Here is a 15,212-nt window from a genome sequence, read left to right as displayed (position 1 = left end):
AAGAATTAATTAAATTAATTAATCCTGATTAGATTAATCTAATTACTGGTTAACTTAGTTAACCCTTGATTAGCCTAATCAGTCAATGACCAGTGGGACCCACACGTCAGTTGACCAGTCAACACCTCTGTTGACTGCTGACGTCATGCTGATGTCATGATGACGTCAGCAAGCACTGTTCTGGATAATGTTGTATTAAAATAATTAAATAAATCCTGAAAATGATTTAAATCTTTTAAAATCAATATAAAATAAACCGTAGCCCGGATGGAAAAACTTTGTACATGAAAGTTGCTCAGAACGACGAGACGAATTCGGATACGCAGCCCGTTTATCCGCCACGCATCCCTAGCATAGCGAACACGCAACTTTCCCCCTCTGTTTCATCTGTCCGAAAACGCGAAACACCGGGGATACTTTCCTGGATGTTATCCCCCTTCACCGGTATCACCTAATACCGCGTTAGGGCACCTCTAACGTCGTTACTTGTCATGTCATGCATCACTATGCATATGCTTGCTTAAATATTTATTGTTTCTTCCCCCTCTTCTCTCGCTAGACACCGAGACCGACGCCGCTGCTACCCAGTACGACTACGGAGTTGACGACCCCTCTCTCTTGCCAGAGCAACCAGGCAAGCCCCCCCTTTGATCACCAGATATCGCCTACTCTCCTCTATACTGCTTGCATTAGCGTAGTGTAGCATGTTACTGCTTCCCGTTAATCCTATACTGATGCATAGCCTGTCCTTGCTACTACTGTTGTTACCTTTACCTGCAATCCTAATGCTTAGTATAGGATGCTAGTATTTCCATCTGTGGCCCTACATTCTTGTCCGTCTGCCTTGCTATACTATCGGGCCGTGATCACTCGGGAGGTGATCACGGGTATATACTATATACTTTATACATGATACTTGTGGTGACCAAAGACGGGTCGGCTTGAGGAGCACCCGCGAGTGGATCTTTGAGGCGGAGCGACAGGGCAGGTTCCGACCACCTAGGAGAGAGGTGGGCCTGGCCCTGGTCGACGTTCGCGGATACTTAACACGCTTAACGAGATCTGGGTATTTGATCTGAGTTTGGCCATTTGGTCTATACGCACTAACCATCTACGCGGGAGTAGTTATGGGTATCCCGGCGTCGTGGTATCAGCCGAAGCCTTCGTGACGTCAGCGACTGAGTGGCGCGTGCCGGATTGGAACGTAAGCCTGCTCTTGTATTAAGGGGGCTAGTTCTGCTTCCGGCCGCGTACGCAACGTGCAGGTGTGCTAAGGGCGATGGGCCCAGACCCCTGTGCGCTTAGGTTTAGACCGGCGTGCTGACCTCTCTGTTGTGCCTAGGTGGGGCTGCGACGTGTTGATCTTCCAAGGCCGGGCATGACCCAGGAAAGTGTGTCCGGCCAAATGGGATCGAGCGTGTTGGGGTATGTGGTGCACCCCTGCAGGGAAGTTAATCTATTCGAATAGCCGTGATCTTCGGTAACAGGACGACTTGGAGTTGTACCTTGACCTTATGACAACTAGAACCGGATACTTAATAAAACACACCCTTCCAAGTGCCAGATACAATCGGTGTTCGCTCTCTCACAGGGCGACGAGGGGAGGATCATCGGTTAGGATTATGCTATGCGATGATACTTGGAGGACTTCAGTCTACTCCCTTCTACATGCTGCAAGATGGAGGTTACCAGAAGCGTAGTCTTCGAAAGGACTAGCTATCCCCCTCTTATTCCGGCATTCTGCAGTTCAGTCCACATATGATACCCTTACTCCATTTGATACCCATGCATATGTAGTGTAGCTCCTTGCTTGCGAGTACTTTGGATGAGTACTCACGGTTGCTTTCTCCCTCTTTTCCCCTATCCCTTCTACCTGGTTGTCGCAACCAGATGTTGGAGCCCAGGATCCAGACGCCACCGTCGACAACGACCCCTACTACACCGGAGGTGCCTACTACTACGTGATGCCCGCTGACGACGACCAGGAGTAGTTAGGAGGATCCCAGGCAGGAGGCCTGCGCCTCTTTCGATCTGTATCCCAGTTTGTGCTAGCCTTCTTAAGGCAAACTTGTTTAACTTATGTCTGTACTCAGATATTGTTGCTTCCGCTGACTCGTCTATGATCGAGCTCTTGTATTCGAGCCCTCGAGGCCCCTGGCTTGTAATATGATGCTTGTATGACTTACTTTATTTGTAGAGTTGTGTTGTGATATCTTCCCGTGAGTCCCTGATCTTGATCGTACACGTTTGCGTGTATGATTAGTGTACGGTCAAATCGGGGGCGTCACAAGATTCTAGGGTTTAGCCTCTCTGATCTCGTGGTAGATCAACTCTTGAAATACTCATATCATCAAGAACAATCAAGCAGGACGTAGGGTATTACCTCCATCAAGAGGGCCCAAACCTGGGTAAAACATCGTGTCCCCTGCCTCCTGTTACCATCCGCCTTAGACGCACAGTTCGGGACCCCCTACCCGAGATCCGCCGGTTTTGACACCGACATTGGTGCTTTCATTGAGAGTTCCTCTGTGTCGTCATCATAAGGCTTGATGGCTCCTTCGATCATTGCTAGCGATGCGGTCCAGGGTGAGGCTTTCCTTCCCAGACAGATCTTCGTATTCGGCGGCTTCGCACTGCGGGCCAATGCTCTTGGCCATCTAGAGCAGATCAAAAGCTACGCCCCTGGCCATCAGGTCAGATTTGGAAACTTGAACTACACGGCCGACATCCGCGGAGACTTGATCTTCGATGGATTCGAGCCCATGCTGGACGCGCCGCACAGTCGCGACATGCAAGACGTAACTCTGCCGTCGGACTGTGTTCGGGAGATCGCATCTGCAGCTACTCCGGCCTTTAACCCGGAGCAAATCGCGCCATCCTAAAGCGGAGGGATGGACCCCGCGATGGAGGCCGCACTCTCAGTGGCGATAGAGCCAGATATTGACTTCACCCCTTATGAGAGCTGTGTCACTGAACCACTGGATTTATCCCCGGCCACGGACTCCAAGCCGCCTACATCCGTGCATGTCGAATCCGACGGGGCACCAACAATGGAGTTCACCTCCGCGGATATCTTTCAGCACTCACCTTTCAGAGATGTGCTAAATTCATTAAGGTCTCTCTCCCTGTCAGGAGAACCTTGGCCGAACTATGTCCGGCTAGAATGGGATGCGGACGACGAAGAAATTCGCTGCCCACGCACCACCCACTTAGTACCCACTGTCGACGACTTAACCGACATGCTCGACTTCGACTCCGAAGACATCAAAGGTATGGACGACGATGCAGGAGACAAACCAGAACCATCGCCCACAGGACGCTGGACCGCTACTTCATCACATGACGTATACATGGTGGATGCACCCAGAGAGGGCAATGGCGAAGAGACAGCGGAGGATGCACCCTCCAAGAAACCCAAGCGCCGACGTCAACGGCGCCGCTCTAAGTCCCGCCATAGCAAAAACAACGATAATAATAGTCCACGCGACTCTGGAAGAAATGACAACTGCACCACCCCGGTGGCAGAACACGATCAAGATGCAAACTGCACACATAGTACGGATCCGATGTCCGAACACGATGACGCCAAAGATAAGCCTCATCAATCCCCGTCTAGGGAACAAAACAGTCCGGGCGAAGATGCACACATCATCCTGGAAACGCACTTGGAGAAAGAAAACCTTCGCGGAAGGCTTATTGCCACAGCGAGGAGCCTGAAGAAACAGAAGCAAAGGCTCAAGGTCGCACAAGATATGCTCAACAGCAAGTGGAACAAAGTAACAAAGTATGGTGGAAGTTACCATCAAAATAGCTATCCAAAGCGCAAACTATTACCGAAATTCGACAATGAGGCCTTAGAGCCCATACAGCCGAAAGGTGATACGGCCAACCGGCCGGATCCACCACCCAGTGAACGCGATAGAGCGGCTAACAAAGTCATGCATAAGTCAACACACGATTCACGTGAGAACTTGCGTCAAAAATCCGGCGCGACCAGATCTATCTATGGATCTAGGAAGCGTGCTACGGTACACAACCAACGCTGAATACTACAATCGTTCGAACACCATGGCACATCCCAATACAGGGGTGCTGCACACCCCTTATGTTTCGCTGATGAGGTGCTGGATCACGAATTCCCAGAGGGATTCAAACCAGTGAACATAGAGGCGTACGACGGAACCACAGACCCTGGAGTCTGGATAGAGGACTTCATCCTCCATATTCATATGGCTCGTGGAGACGATCTCCATGCCATTAAATACTTGCCCCTCAAGCTTAAAGGGCCAACTAGGCACTAGCTGAAAATCCTCCTCGAAAACTGAATTGGAAGTTGGGAGGAGCTCGAGGACGCTTTCTGGGCCAATTTTCAAGGGACTTATGTCCGACCTCCGGATGCAGACGATTTAAGTCATATAATCCAACAGTCCAGAGAGTCCGCCCGAAAGCTTTGGAATAGGTTCCTCACCAAGAAGAACCAAATCGTCGACTGTCCGGACGCCGAAGCCTTAGCAGCTTTTAAACACAGCGTCCGAGATGAATGGCTCGCCAGACACCTCGGTCAAGAAAAACCAAGAACAATGGCAGCCCTAACAAGCCTCATGACCCACCTTTGTGCAGGCGAGGACAGCTGGTTGGCCCGTAGCAGCACCAGCGACCCAAGCACATCCGAAGTCAGGGATGGCAATGGTAAACCACGATGCAACAAAAACAAGCGTCGAAATAAAGAAGGTAGCCCAGATAACACGACGGTAAACGCCGGATTCAGGGGCTCCTAACCAGACCAGCGGAAAAAGCCTTTCAAAGGCAGTAGAGAAGGACAATCTGGCCTAAACAAAATTCTTGACAAACTATGTCAGATTCACGGCACCCAAGACAAACCTCCAAATCATACCCATAGAGAATGTTGGGTCTTCAAGCAGGCCGGTAAGATAAACGCCAAATACAAAGGCGAAGAGACACCAAGAGAAGACGAGGATGAACCTCGCCAGCAAAATGCCGGAGGACAGAAAAAGTTCCCACCAGAGGTTAAAACAGTAAATGTAATCCATGTGACAAAGAGGAGAAGCAATCATGCACTCCGATGCACACGCGCCATAGAGCTCGTCACCCCTATGTTCAACCACTCGTTGGCATGCCCGATCACTTTTGATCGTCGGGATCACGTTACAAATATCCGGCGCGAAGGAATGACGACCTTGGTGCTAGACCCAATAGTAAATGGGTACCATTTCACACGGGTCCTCATGGACGGCGGCAGTGACCTAAATCTGATATATCAGGACACAGTCCGCAGAATGGGGATAGACCCGACACAAATAAGCCACAGTAATACTACCTTCAAGGGAGTAATACTAGGCCAAGAGGCCCGCTGTACGGGCTCTCTACCACTAGAGGTGGTATTCGGTTCTCCCGATAACTTCCGAAGCGAAATGTTAACTTTTCACATCGCTCCATTCCGAAGTGATTATTAAGCACTACACGGAAGGGCGGCTTTTGCTCGTTTTAACGCAGTACCGCATTATGCTTTTCTCAAGCTCAAGATGCCCGGTCCACGTGGCATCATCACAGTTAGCGGAAATACCGAACGTTTTTTACGTATGGAAGAGGATGTGGCAGCTCTAGCAGCCGCAAACTAAGACGGCCTCACCAAACAGAAAAATGGCATGTCGTCAAGACCACGGACACGGTTAGACGAATCCGGCGTTCCATCATATATACATGAGATTGGTTTTCGAACCCTCATAAAATGACACCAGGGGCTTCCCGCGGGTAATCAGGGCCAGCCCGGTTCAACTTGGTTTCTCTTGAATTTCGATAGTTCATTGATAATAACCAACTCTTCTCAATTTTGGCACGACAACTTTCACCTAAGTTCTTTCCTTTTACAGATGACAATCGTGCTGCACCCATCCAGGACATGGCACAACAGGGACACAGGCGCAGACATGCAGCAGGGACCCACCCAAAGGTTTCTTTTTAGATTAAGACCCTGCGTAAACCCTTTTTTACTGTCTCTTGTTGCTCACATCCTCCGGATACTCCACACAACCGAGAAGGATGCTGGCGTTATTGGCATGTGGCCACGCCAGGATTTTGCACGTACCTGGACACATGGGGTTCACTACAAGAAATACGGTCAATTATGACTCCCCATTTTGGTCATTAATTCATCATTGCTTTCGTTTATTGACCTTTTTTAACCAAATTCGGAAGGTCAACGGTTGGCCGTCAAGAACGAACAAATGTGACCTTTTCTGGAATTTTTGTCATGGCCACCCCTGACCAAAATTTTGGTCGTTAAATCTTTGACCAAAATTATGGTCATTACTAATGAGCCTAGGCCACCTAGGATCTGATGTGGCTGAACCAGCGTGGCGCTGACGTGGAAAAAATGATGACATGGATGCCATGTAGGATTAGTCCAAATCAGTTGTTTTAATGGGCTGAGCCCAATAATTTAGCCCATTTTTACATTTACTTTTGGGCCACGGCCTGTTAATGTTAGTTCTTGGGCTCAGGCAATGCGCTGTCCATTTATTGAATGCCAGCCCTTCTCTCTAAACAACAAAAATATATGAATCTTTTTCTATCAAAAAAACTATATTGGGCCTTGAGACGAGCAAGCCCACTCATACAATTTAGTATTTTCGCTGTCCAGCAAATAGCCAACAGTAGCTCAAAAAGAAAAAAATCATTGCACAATTTGGCAGTCAACCAATACAGGAGAATAGAATGATAAATATAATTCTCCAAGATTTCATTAACTTAGGCCCAACAGTATCATTACGCCACAGTTTTAGAAGATGCACCAACCAAAATAACATAGCCAGTAGCTTAGTATCAGTACACCATGTTCATAAGATGCACCAACCAAAACAGAACCTCCTCAAACCACAGCCAATCCCTGGTCCATATTGTGATTCATATGTCCAGTCAACCAAAACTCATCAACCCCAGGTCCAAACAACTCAACATCAAAGGTCCCAAAGCCAACATCAACCATGCCGTACTAAACTATTTTACCTTCGAATAGATCCATGATACGCGCAAATCTAGCATCACTTGCTACAGCCCTAGCATCGGTGGCCTCAACTCTTTGCAGTAACAACTGATACTCTGCAGCGCGTGCAGCTTCGGTCTCCTCTGATTTTTTCTTGACCTCAACAAGCTCCTCTCGCATCAACTCAGAGGCTTGCCTCTCCCTCTCAAGCTTGTACTCTAGTTCTTGTACATGAGCATCCAAAGCAGATGCAGACCTGTTGAACTTCTTCTTGGAGCTCGAATCAAGGCCAACATTTTGAAGGAATGTGCTGGAGGGACATTCTTTAGTGAGAATGTCAGCAACAACAGCAGCAACATTCTTTGGTTCTCCACCTTCTGGTACCCCTTGTTCCATAGCTTTTTACATGTCAGCCTCACATTTAAAGAAAGATGTACACATGTCATTGCAGTTGGTTCTGAATGACTAGGAAACTTTATAAGCAAACTATTCAAGAATGTTGACTAAATAATAATCCAGTCTCCATGCTACTAATTAACTAGTAGTTATTTGAAAACTTTGAAGCAGACAAGCAGAATTAATCATTCTTAGGAATCACTTTTTTTGCAAGTTACTATCAGCTACATGAAAGAAGCATGGCACCAGGTTTATTAAACAGGTAAGCATACACAACAAACCATTGTTGAAATTTAAATTAGGCAACTAAGTGCACCTCTGTTTAGCTTAAATGGGAACATGGAGCGGAGAAGAATGTAGTACATTTCAGGAGCGCATATGTTGTTTCTTTAGTACAGTATACAGTATCAGAGAATCCACTTCCACAAGTCCTAAACATTTCATTCAGATCGTATATGAAATGACAGAGTTTATCCACTTCGAAAGCAAGGAAGATAGATGCTTCAGGCAATCACTAGAAAAATAATCAAAGAGCATACAACACTCTCTCTTAATTACCAGTGTTAAAAGACAAAGCAGTACCTGCTGGACTGCAACAAGAACTAAAATTGCCTGAATATTGTCGCATTTCCAGTACCAAAATGAATATGCAATGCAATGAAACAGAGGATTGGGACAAACAAACTATAACAAAACATGAATCATATACTGTACTACTTTGAACAACCCATCTCTATCAAATCTGTCGAGCAGAAGTCATATAATGTAATCAAGTGTAACAAGGATGAGGTAAACAAGCCTCATCAACACAGAAAAGAATAGTAGAAACTTGCTATCGCCTTCTTAACTGGCTCAGAGAAACCAGTCTTCTTGCCATTGTGGCACTCCTTGAATAGATCAAACAAAGTCAACTCTTCACCCTTACGAGCCTCTTTCTGAAATTGTTGACGACACAATGGAACAATAAGAAACAATTGAAAGAATCACTGTAGTAGCAAATGAAAACATGAGAGATCCTTACCAAAGCATGCACATGGGAAATGTAGGGGCGAGAACCAGTTTTCTGATGGAACTTAACTTCGAAACGGTTCTCCTTGTTCGACTGACAGGTTTCCTACCATGGAAAAAGATGTATGAGAATTAATGGAGCAACCACAAAGGCTCCTAAAGATTGCAATCCAAGTTGCAGTTCAAAAGGGTATGCAGCCATAATAGCATGCAAATCAATGTTATCATCATCTCTCCAAGTAGCACAACTGATGTTTAGTAAAGAAAGGTAGAGATAAAGACAACATATCTATCTTCAGACATCATGTCTTTTTATTGATCGACTTCCTTGCCTTCTTAGGAACCTTCAAAGCATTATAATAAAAGAGAGACAACTATTAGATCTCATGCAAAAAATGTATTTCCAGAATTAGTCAAAGCACTAAAGCACATATAGCATACAAATAGCCCCCATCCCTCAACAAAAGTAGAATTAGCACCGTATCTTCCTTCTCCACTACAATATCATCAACTTCATCCTCCTCAATGACCTCATCGTCAGGACTCTACTCAGAGCTTGAGCCTTGTTGTGTTATGGCAGAAGCTGAGTCCCCATCGGTGATGACACTACTTTGCTGCATTCGATTTGAGTTCCTAACCATCATACCTAATGCAGCGATGCCAAGTGATTGGAATATGCGGTTGTTCCTCATCAAATTTTTAGCCCTAATCTTCTCGTATTCAGCAGTTGGCGCTTCTTTACATGAACAAAAAATATAATTGTAAGACTGAATGGTTGAAATGCATAGGAGAAGCAAGACAACACAAACAACTGAGCTGCGAGTTTCTTAGCAATCCTAGAATACAAATACAAATCAGGAGTGAACTATTTTATTTTGTTTTTACTACAGAGTACATATCAGGAGCGAACTGTTTTATTTTGTTTTTTATACAAAGTACATATCAGGAGCGAACTATTAGTAATCCTAGAAGACGTATATTTCAGGTACTAGGTTACAAACATTAGCTAGGCACGAAACTATGCAAAGCGCAATTCACGTCCATAGAAAACCAAACAGCACACTCAACAAACAAGTTGTATACCTGCGAGTTTCTTGCTCGTTGTCATCTTTGTCATAGTGGATCTCACAGGAATTGGAACTGTGCTAGTCAGCTTGGTTGTTACCTAGTTTACTTGCCTTGCTTGCTGGACGAGTTAATGGCCTAGGGAGCAGCATAGCAGTTACAAGTTAAAAATATAAAGTGGGCAGATGCTTTGAAAGGTAGATAAATAGTTGCACATATAATAGTATCTAGACACAAGCACTTCACTACTTGTCATCGACATCAGTCACACTGTCACACACAAGCTGTAGCCTACACATTTTTAGCTATTGATAAAGATTGCTTATGTATCATGTCTTTGTATAATATACAAGTATTCAGTTGAGAGCAAGTGCAAAACAAAATACATTTGCAGTTCAAATGTTCAGTTCGTTAAATTTGCAGAAATTAAGTGTAGCAATAGGATTAAATATTTAAATTAACAGCCAGTGCAAAACTGATGTTGATTTGAAATTTTCAATGGGGACTGGCAGAACTAGAGCTGCGTGGTCACGTAATATCATGAGTCTACTATTGCAGAGCTATCTAGACTCCCGCAACGCCACTTTTCTTCGGTAAAAGTAGACTTAGTTGTCCAGAAACTGAATCGGATTTAGTTAAAATGGACCACCTACTTGGATGTGGGATGAACATGAAGTTACCTAGGGGAGGACAGAGAACATAGTCCGCTTGTACTTGGGCACCTCCGTGAGCAGCTTGTCCTGAGAGGTTGGTCGAACGGCACCCTCTTCTGCTTCCTTTCCACCTCTGCAACCTTCACCACGACATAACAAATACAGTGAGAAACGGTGGAGTGTGATGGTGCAGAGAGAGAGAGAGAGAGAGAGAGAGAGATGTGATGGTGGAGTGTGCTGCTAGGTTGGGCGAGCCAGAGCGGGGAAGCACAGGCGCCAGAGGCCCGTACCTGGAGAGGTCAAGGTCACGCCGCTGCTCCCGTCGCCCCGCCGGTGGTTGGACCGGCCGCTGCTCGCGTCGCCCCTCCGGCGGCTGGACCGGCCGCTGCTTGCGCCACACGCCGGTGGCTGGACCGGCCGCTGCTCGCGGCACCCCGCCGGTGGCTAGATCGGCCGCGGCTCGCGCTCGAGGGGAAGGCAGGGGCGGCTAGGGTTCGTGGGGAGGGCAGGGGCGGCTAGGGTTCGAGGGGATTTGGGGATTTGGGGGACGGGAGCGGTGGTATAGTGCAGTGCGGCTGAATTAGTTCGACGAAAATACCCTCATATCGTGCGGTGCGGGCGTGTGGCGGTGTTCTCTGGTGACAAAAATACCCTCATATGTGGAGCGGGAAAATTTTCGCCAGCAGCGGGAAAGATTTTAGGTGTGGCAGGAGGAGATGTGGAGGTAGAAAACTTAGCACATATTATGTACAAAAAATAATTAAGTCATTTTTATGGAAATTTGAACTACAACTCCCTTATAGTTTACTTGTTATTTTAAAAAAATATTTTTAGGTACACAAATATCTATTTCATCATAGATATACCAAGAGTTTTGCAAGAATCAACCCTAAGTATGAACAGTTATTCTGGATTTTTTTGACTGCATTTTGAAACCGGCATAACAAATTCAAAAAAATCAAAACAAAAAAAACCTTCGCATTATGTAATTATATGTGGCCTAGCTGCTGGGAAAAATGATAAACTTGTAATACGACAATTGTCTCAAAAAGTGTTCTAAAAAATTAGCTATCATGTATGAAGATTCATGAATTACAAGCCAAATGACCACTGTGATGGAGCATTTGTTTCGGCTAGAGCAAACCAGTCGACAGTGAAACAACATGGCGCCGAGGTCCCCACCCGTAGCCACCGGCGGAGCGACAGATGGAGGCAGGGACCAGCGGCTTCGCCGGCGGAGGGAGGGGCAATGGTTGCTCTTCCTCGTTTACCTCTCGTGCGGTTGGGGAAGAGAACGAGTCGTAGGATTAATGACCTTCAATATCTTTTTCCATGTTCTCCTCATTATTGGTATACTTCATCACATCGCTCATTGTTCCGCCGAGCACTCTCCACAACACCAACAAGCTCCAGCGTGCCTTTCTTTTGGCCGGTTCTGACAAGACCACAGGGGCAAAATGCAAAGTAAACTGGGACCTCATATGCCGTCCATACGACCATGCAGGCCTCGGTGTGCTCAACACTGTCAAATTCATGCGCGCCCTCCGACTGCGTTGGTTATGGTCTGAATGGACAGAGTCGTCCAAGATGTGGGTTGGCATGGGCAACCCTTGCGATGAAAAGAACCGGGATTTCTTCTATGCCTCCACTTCTATCACTATTGGGAACAGGGCCAAGACCCCTTTTTCGGAGGCGCCTTGGGTGCATGGCAGGAGACCTATTTATATTGAGCCTCTCATCCATGAGGCTTCCACAAGAAAAAACTGAAAGGTGAGAGAAGCTCTCAATAAGGGATCCTGGATCAACAAAATCAAGATGACCGCCAACTTCTTTATGACACACATTCGTCAATTTGTTGATATTTGGCTTCTGATCTTGGAATTCTCACTTGAGGAGCACACGGAGGATGAGATTACTTGGAAGCATGCCACTAATGGCCAATACTCCACGACGGCGGCTTACTCCGTGCAATTTCTTGGAATGGTCCACTCTCCTATGGATCACACGGTTTGGAAGGCTTGGGCACCGCCCAAGGTGAAATTGTTTGCTTGGCTGGCCATACAAGATCGAATCTAGACAGCTAATAGGTTGGCCCGGCGTGGATGGCCAAACTGTCAACTCTGCCCCTATGCAAAAGAGAACAAGAATCTGGCCTACACCTTTTCGTCAAATGTCGATTCACCCTTCGCCTATGGAATTTGGTCAATGAGTAGGTACATTTAGAAGATCTTGACACATTTACTTGGCACCTTGAGGACTCTTTAAAGGAATGGTGGGTAAATAGATCAAGCAAGAGTACCCCCAACCGGAAAGCCATGGCCTCCCTCGCCATGCTATTGGGATGGACCATTTGGAACGAACAGAACGCCCGGGTCTTTCGACAAAAGAGTATGCCTCCAACGGTTTTGCTCAACAACATCAAGAGTGAAGTCATCCTTTGGGTAACCGCCGGGGCGAAGAAATTGGGTAACATAAAGTAACACTCTTTTGTTTTTTCAGTTACGAGGTGTATTTCGAACTCTATTCCCCCTTAATTAATATAAGAGGCAAATATTTTGCCTCGGTTTCACAAAAATTAATTGGTGGCAATGTCAGTTTGCTTTATGTTGGTTTTCTAATTTCTACATGTTCCTTTCTTACAGACTCTCCTTTTGCAACGTCCGGGTATGTGTCTTAGTTATATATAATTTTCCGAGTTCATATGAATTTATTATGATCTTGGGAGTTTAAATATAATTTAAAGGACACAGCCCCACATGTCATAGCTTTAGTTACTAAGGGAGTTCTTTAGTAAAAAAAAAGGGGAAATTCTTTAGTATTTTGATTAACTCAGCTTCTGTTAGCAACACAGTCGGTGGCAGCAAACACGGCCGCGAAACACTAAGCCTGAACCCAATTGTTCGGTTGTTTCTGAACCCAACTGAACCAAAGCCACGCAACACTAAGTCTGGACCCACGCATTCTGTGCATTTTCTTCATTTTTAACAAGCCGCGTTACAACAGTCTGAACCCACGCAACACTAAGTCAGAACCAACTGCTTCAATTTTTATCCAATAATGCAGGTCAGCCCAACAGATGAGGCAAAATTAGTAGTGCGGCTTTGTACCAATAAACATACGATTCCATGATCCAGATGAAGTTTGACTGACTTAAACTCTAACAACAACTCAATCACTCGAAAGGTTACTAGCTAGCATGGGACTTCTTCAGGATGACACACTCATACTTGACCTGGAACCACTTCATGGAATCTTTTTTTCATGGCATCTTCCTTGGTCACCCTTTGGTGGATCCCAACACAAGCCTTGCATCGGCATCGCCGGGACGCGGTATCCAGCATGCTCCAGAACAACAAAGAGGTCCATACTCCATACCATAAATACCAGTTGATGGACAAGGTTACAACTTACAAGTTCAGTACCTGTTCAGGAAGTCATACCTGAGGGAATTAATCCAGTAAGTTTGAAGTATGTAAGAAAATACCATATCAATATTAGCATGCAAACCATAGTTCACAGAGGAACACAAAACACTTATCGAGAACAAGGTTACAACTTACAAGTTCAGACATACATAAAGTATGTTAACTATCAAACCTAATGGACAACATACAGGTATAACCGATACAACCAAACAAGGCAAGGTATTATATAGATAACATTTAGATTTATTTACTTGAAAAGGACAGACAAAATATACCATGGACCTTTCTGTAGTAGAAGCACAAAATATCAATTGACCATAGACCTTTCTGCACTAGAACCGAACAAGGCAAGGCAAGGTATTAAGAAAGATGTGAACACATGAGATAAAATGTAGAGACGTGAACACAGAAGATAAATTCACAGACCTGGAACTACTCGTCATCATCACCAATATTGTGACCGCTGTGATGTTCATCATCACTACGATATTGCATCATAGTTTCATCGTGGTCATCCTCCTCCTCGCTTTCATCCAATAATTCAATATGTTGTTTGACAAGTTTTGCTGCTACAACAGGATCAAAAAAGTGTTCTAAAAAATAAGCAATCATGTAGGAAGAAGAACAGGAGGTTTGCGCCACGCAGAACTTGCGGCTTTTCTGCCTTTCATTCACCGAATTTACTTCTAGTACAGCAAAGGAAACAGGCTCATGGACCCTAACTACACGGCACCACCGATCGTGGTGCTCGTGCCATCCCACGAGCGATCAGAGGGGGCGCCAGACTCACTCTTGGCGCTAACTAACTCGAGCTAAACTCATTGACAGAAAACAACCTCAAACTACTACTGACGAAACTGACGAAACTGAAGAAATAAACACTAGCTACTGAAGACTTGGCTTTATTCAACAGATATGACCATGCTAGAAAGAGTAGATTTCTCACATAACAATTGATAATGTAAAATCATGCATGTGTGTAAGATGGAAAATTTTCTCAAATTTTGAACCATTAGATATCGATGCAGAGTTGAGATGGCAGGTAAACATATAGCAGAGTTGAGATGATTTAAGTAAGACACAATACTCAGGAGTATTTTCCCCACACAAATGATCAGAGAATGAAAAGAGCTACAATACTCAGGAGTAAGCTTGTGTGCTGAGTGACTCGCTTGGAAAAGAGCTACAATACTCACTGAGAATGAACAGCAGCTTCAGAGCACTAACCATAGAATAGAAGCTTTGTTCGGCTGCAGCACTTAGAAATGGCAAGGATGCCGTCCGCCCTATGCAGCCCGCTCTGGAGATGACGCCGTCTGCCGCCGTCTGTACTCAGCAGATGACGCTCTCTGCCACCGGGCGCTACCCGCCACCCGATCAGTGCAGGTGATGGACGGCCACGGCGCCGCACTCTCCCCACTCGGTGCAGATGATGGTCGGCCGCGGCGCCGCCCGCTGCCTGACCGACGCAGGTGGCGGTCAGCCGCGCCACCGCCGAACATGATTGGTGATTTTTGTTTCTAGGGTTCGTTTCTAAGTCACAGACTTGGCCCGGTTTATTTTCTTTTTTTCAGAAAAAGGGACTTGGCCCAGTTTATTTTCTTTTGTTCGGAAAAAGGGACTTGGCCCAGGTAATCTAGAAAAAGTGACCGTCCAGTTTTG

At 45.8% G+C, this 15,212-nt stretch overlaps 1 long non-coding RNA gene across 3 annotated transcripts; it reads right to left on the bottom strand.

Moving 5' to 3' along the window:
• Positions 1 to 8,084: 8,084 nt before the first annotated feature.
• On the bottom strand, positions 8,085 to 10,698 carry LOC125513344. 3 transcript variants are annotated; one of them, XR_007285871.1, is made up of 6 exons: positions 10,416 to 10,698; positions 10,153 to 10,265; positions 9,491 to 9,610; positions 9,054 to 9,143; positions 8,421 to 8,751; positions 8,085 to 8,334 (listed from the first exon to the last, which is right to left on the bottom strand). It is a non-coding gene; the product is annotated as an uncharacterized LOC125513344 (long non-coding RNA). The 3 variants fall into 3 exon arrangements; XR_007285869.1 differs by having other exon boundaries at positions 8,887 to 9,143; positions 10,416 to 10,697; XR_007285870.1 differs by lacking the exon at positions 9,054 to 9,143 and having other exon boundaries at positions 10,416 to 10,695.
• Positions 10,699 to 15,212: the final 4,514 nt, after the last annotated feature.

The sequence above is a fragment of the Triticum urartu genome, chromosome 6 (assembly GCF_003073215.2).
Source record: "Triticum urartu cultivar G1812 chromosome 6, Tu2.1, whole genome shotgun sequence".
In the NCBI taxonomy this organism is placed as follows: domain Eukaryota; kingdom Viridiplantae; phylum Streptophyta; class Magnoliopsida; order Poales; family Poaceae; genus Triticum; species Triticum urartu.
This window is presented reverse-complemented; position numbering and strand designations above follow the sequence as displayed.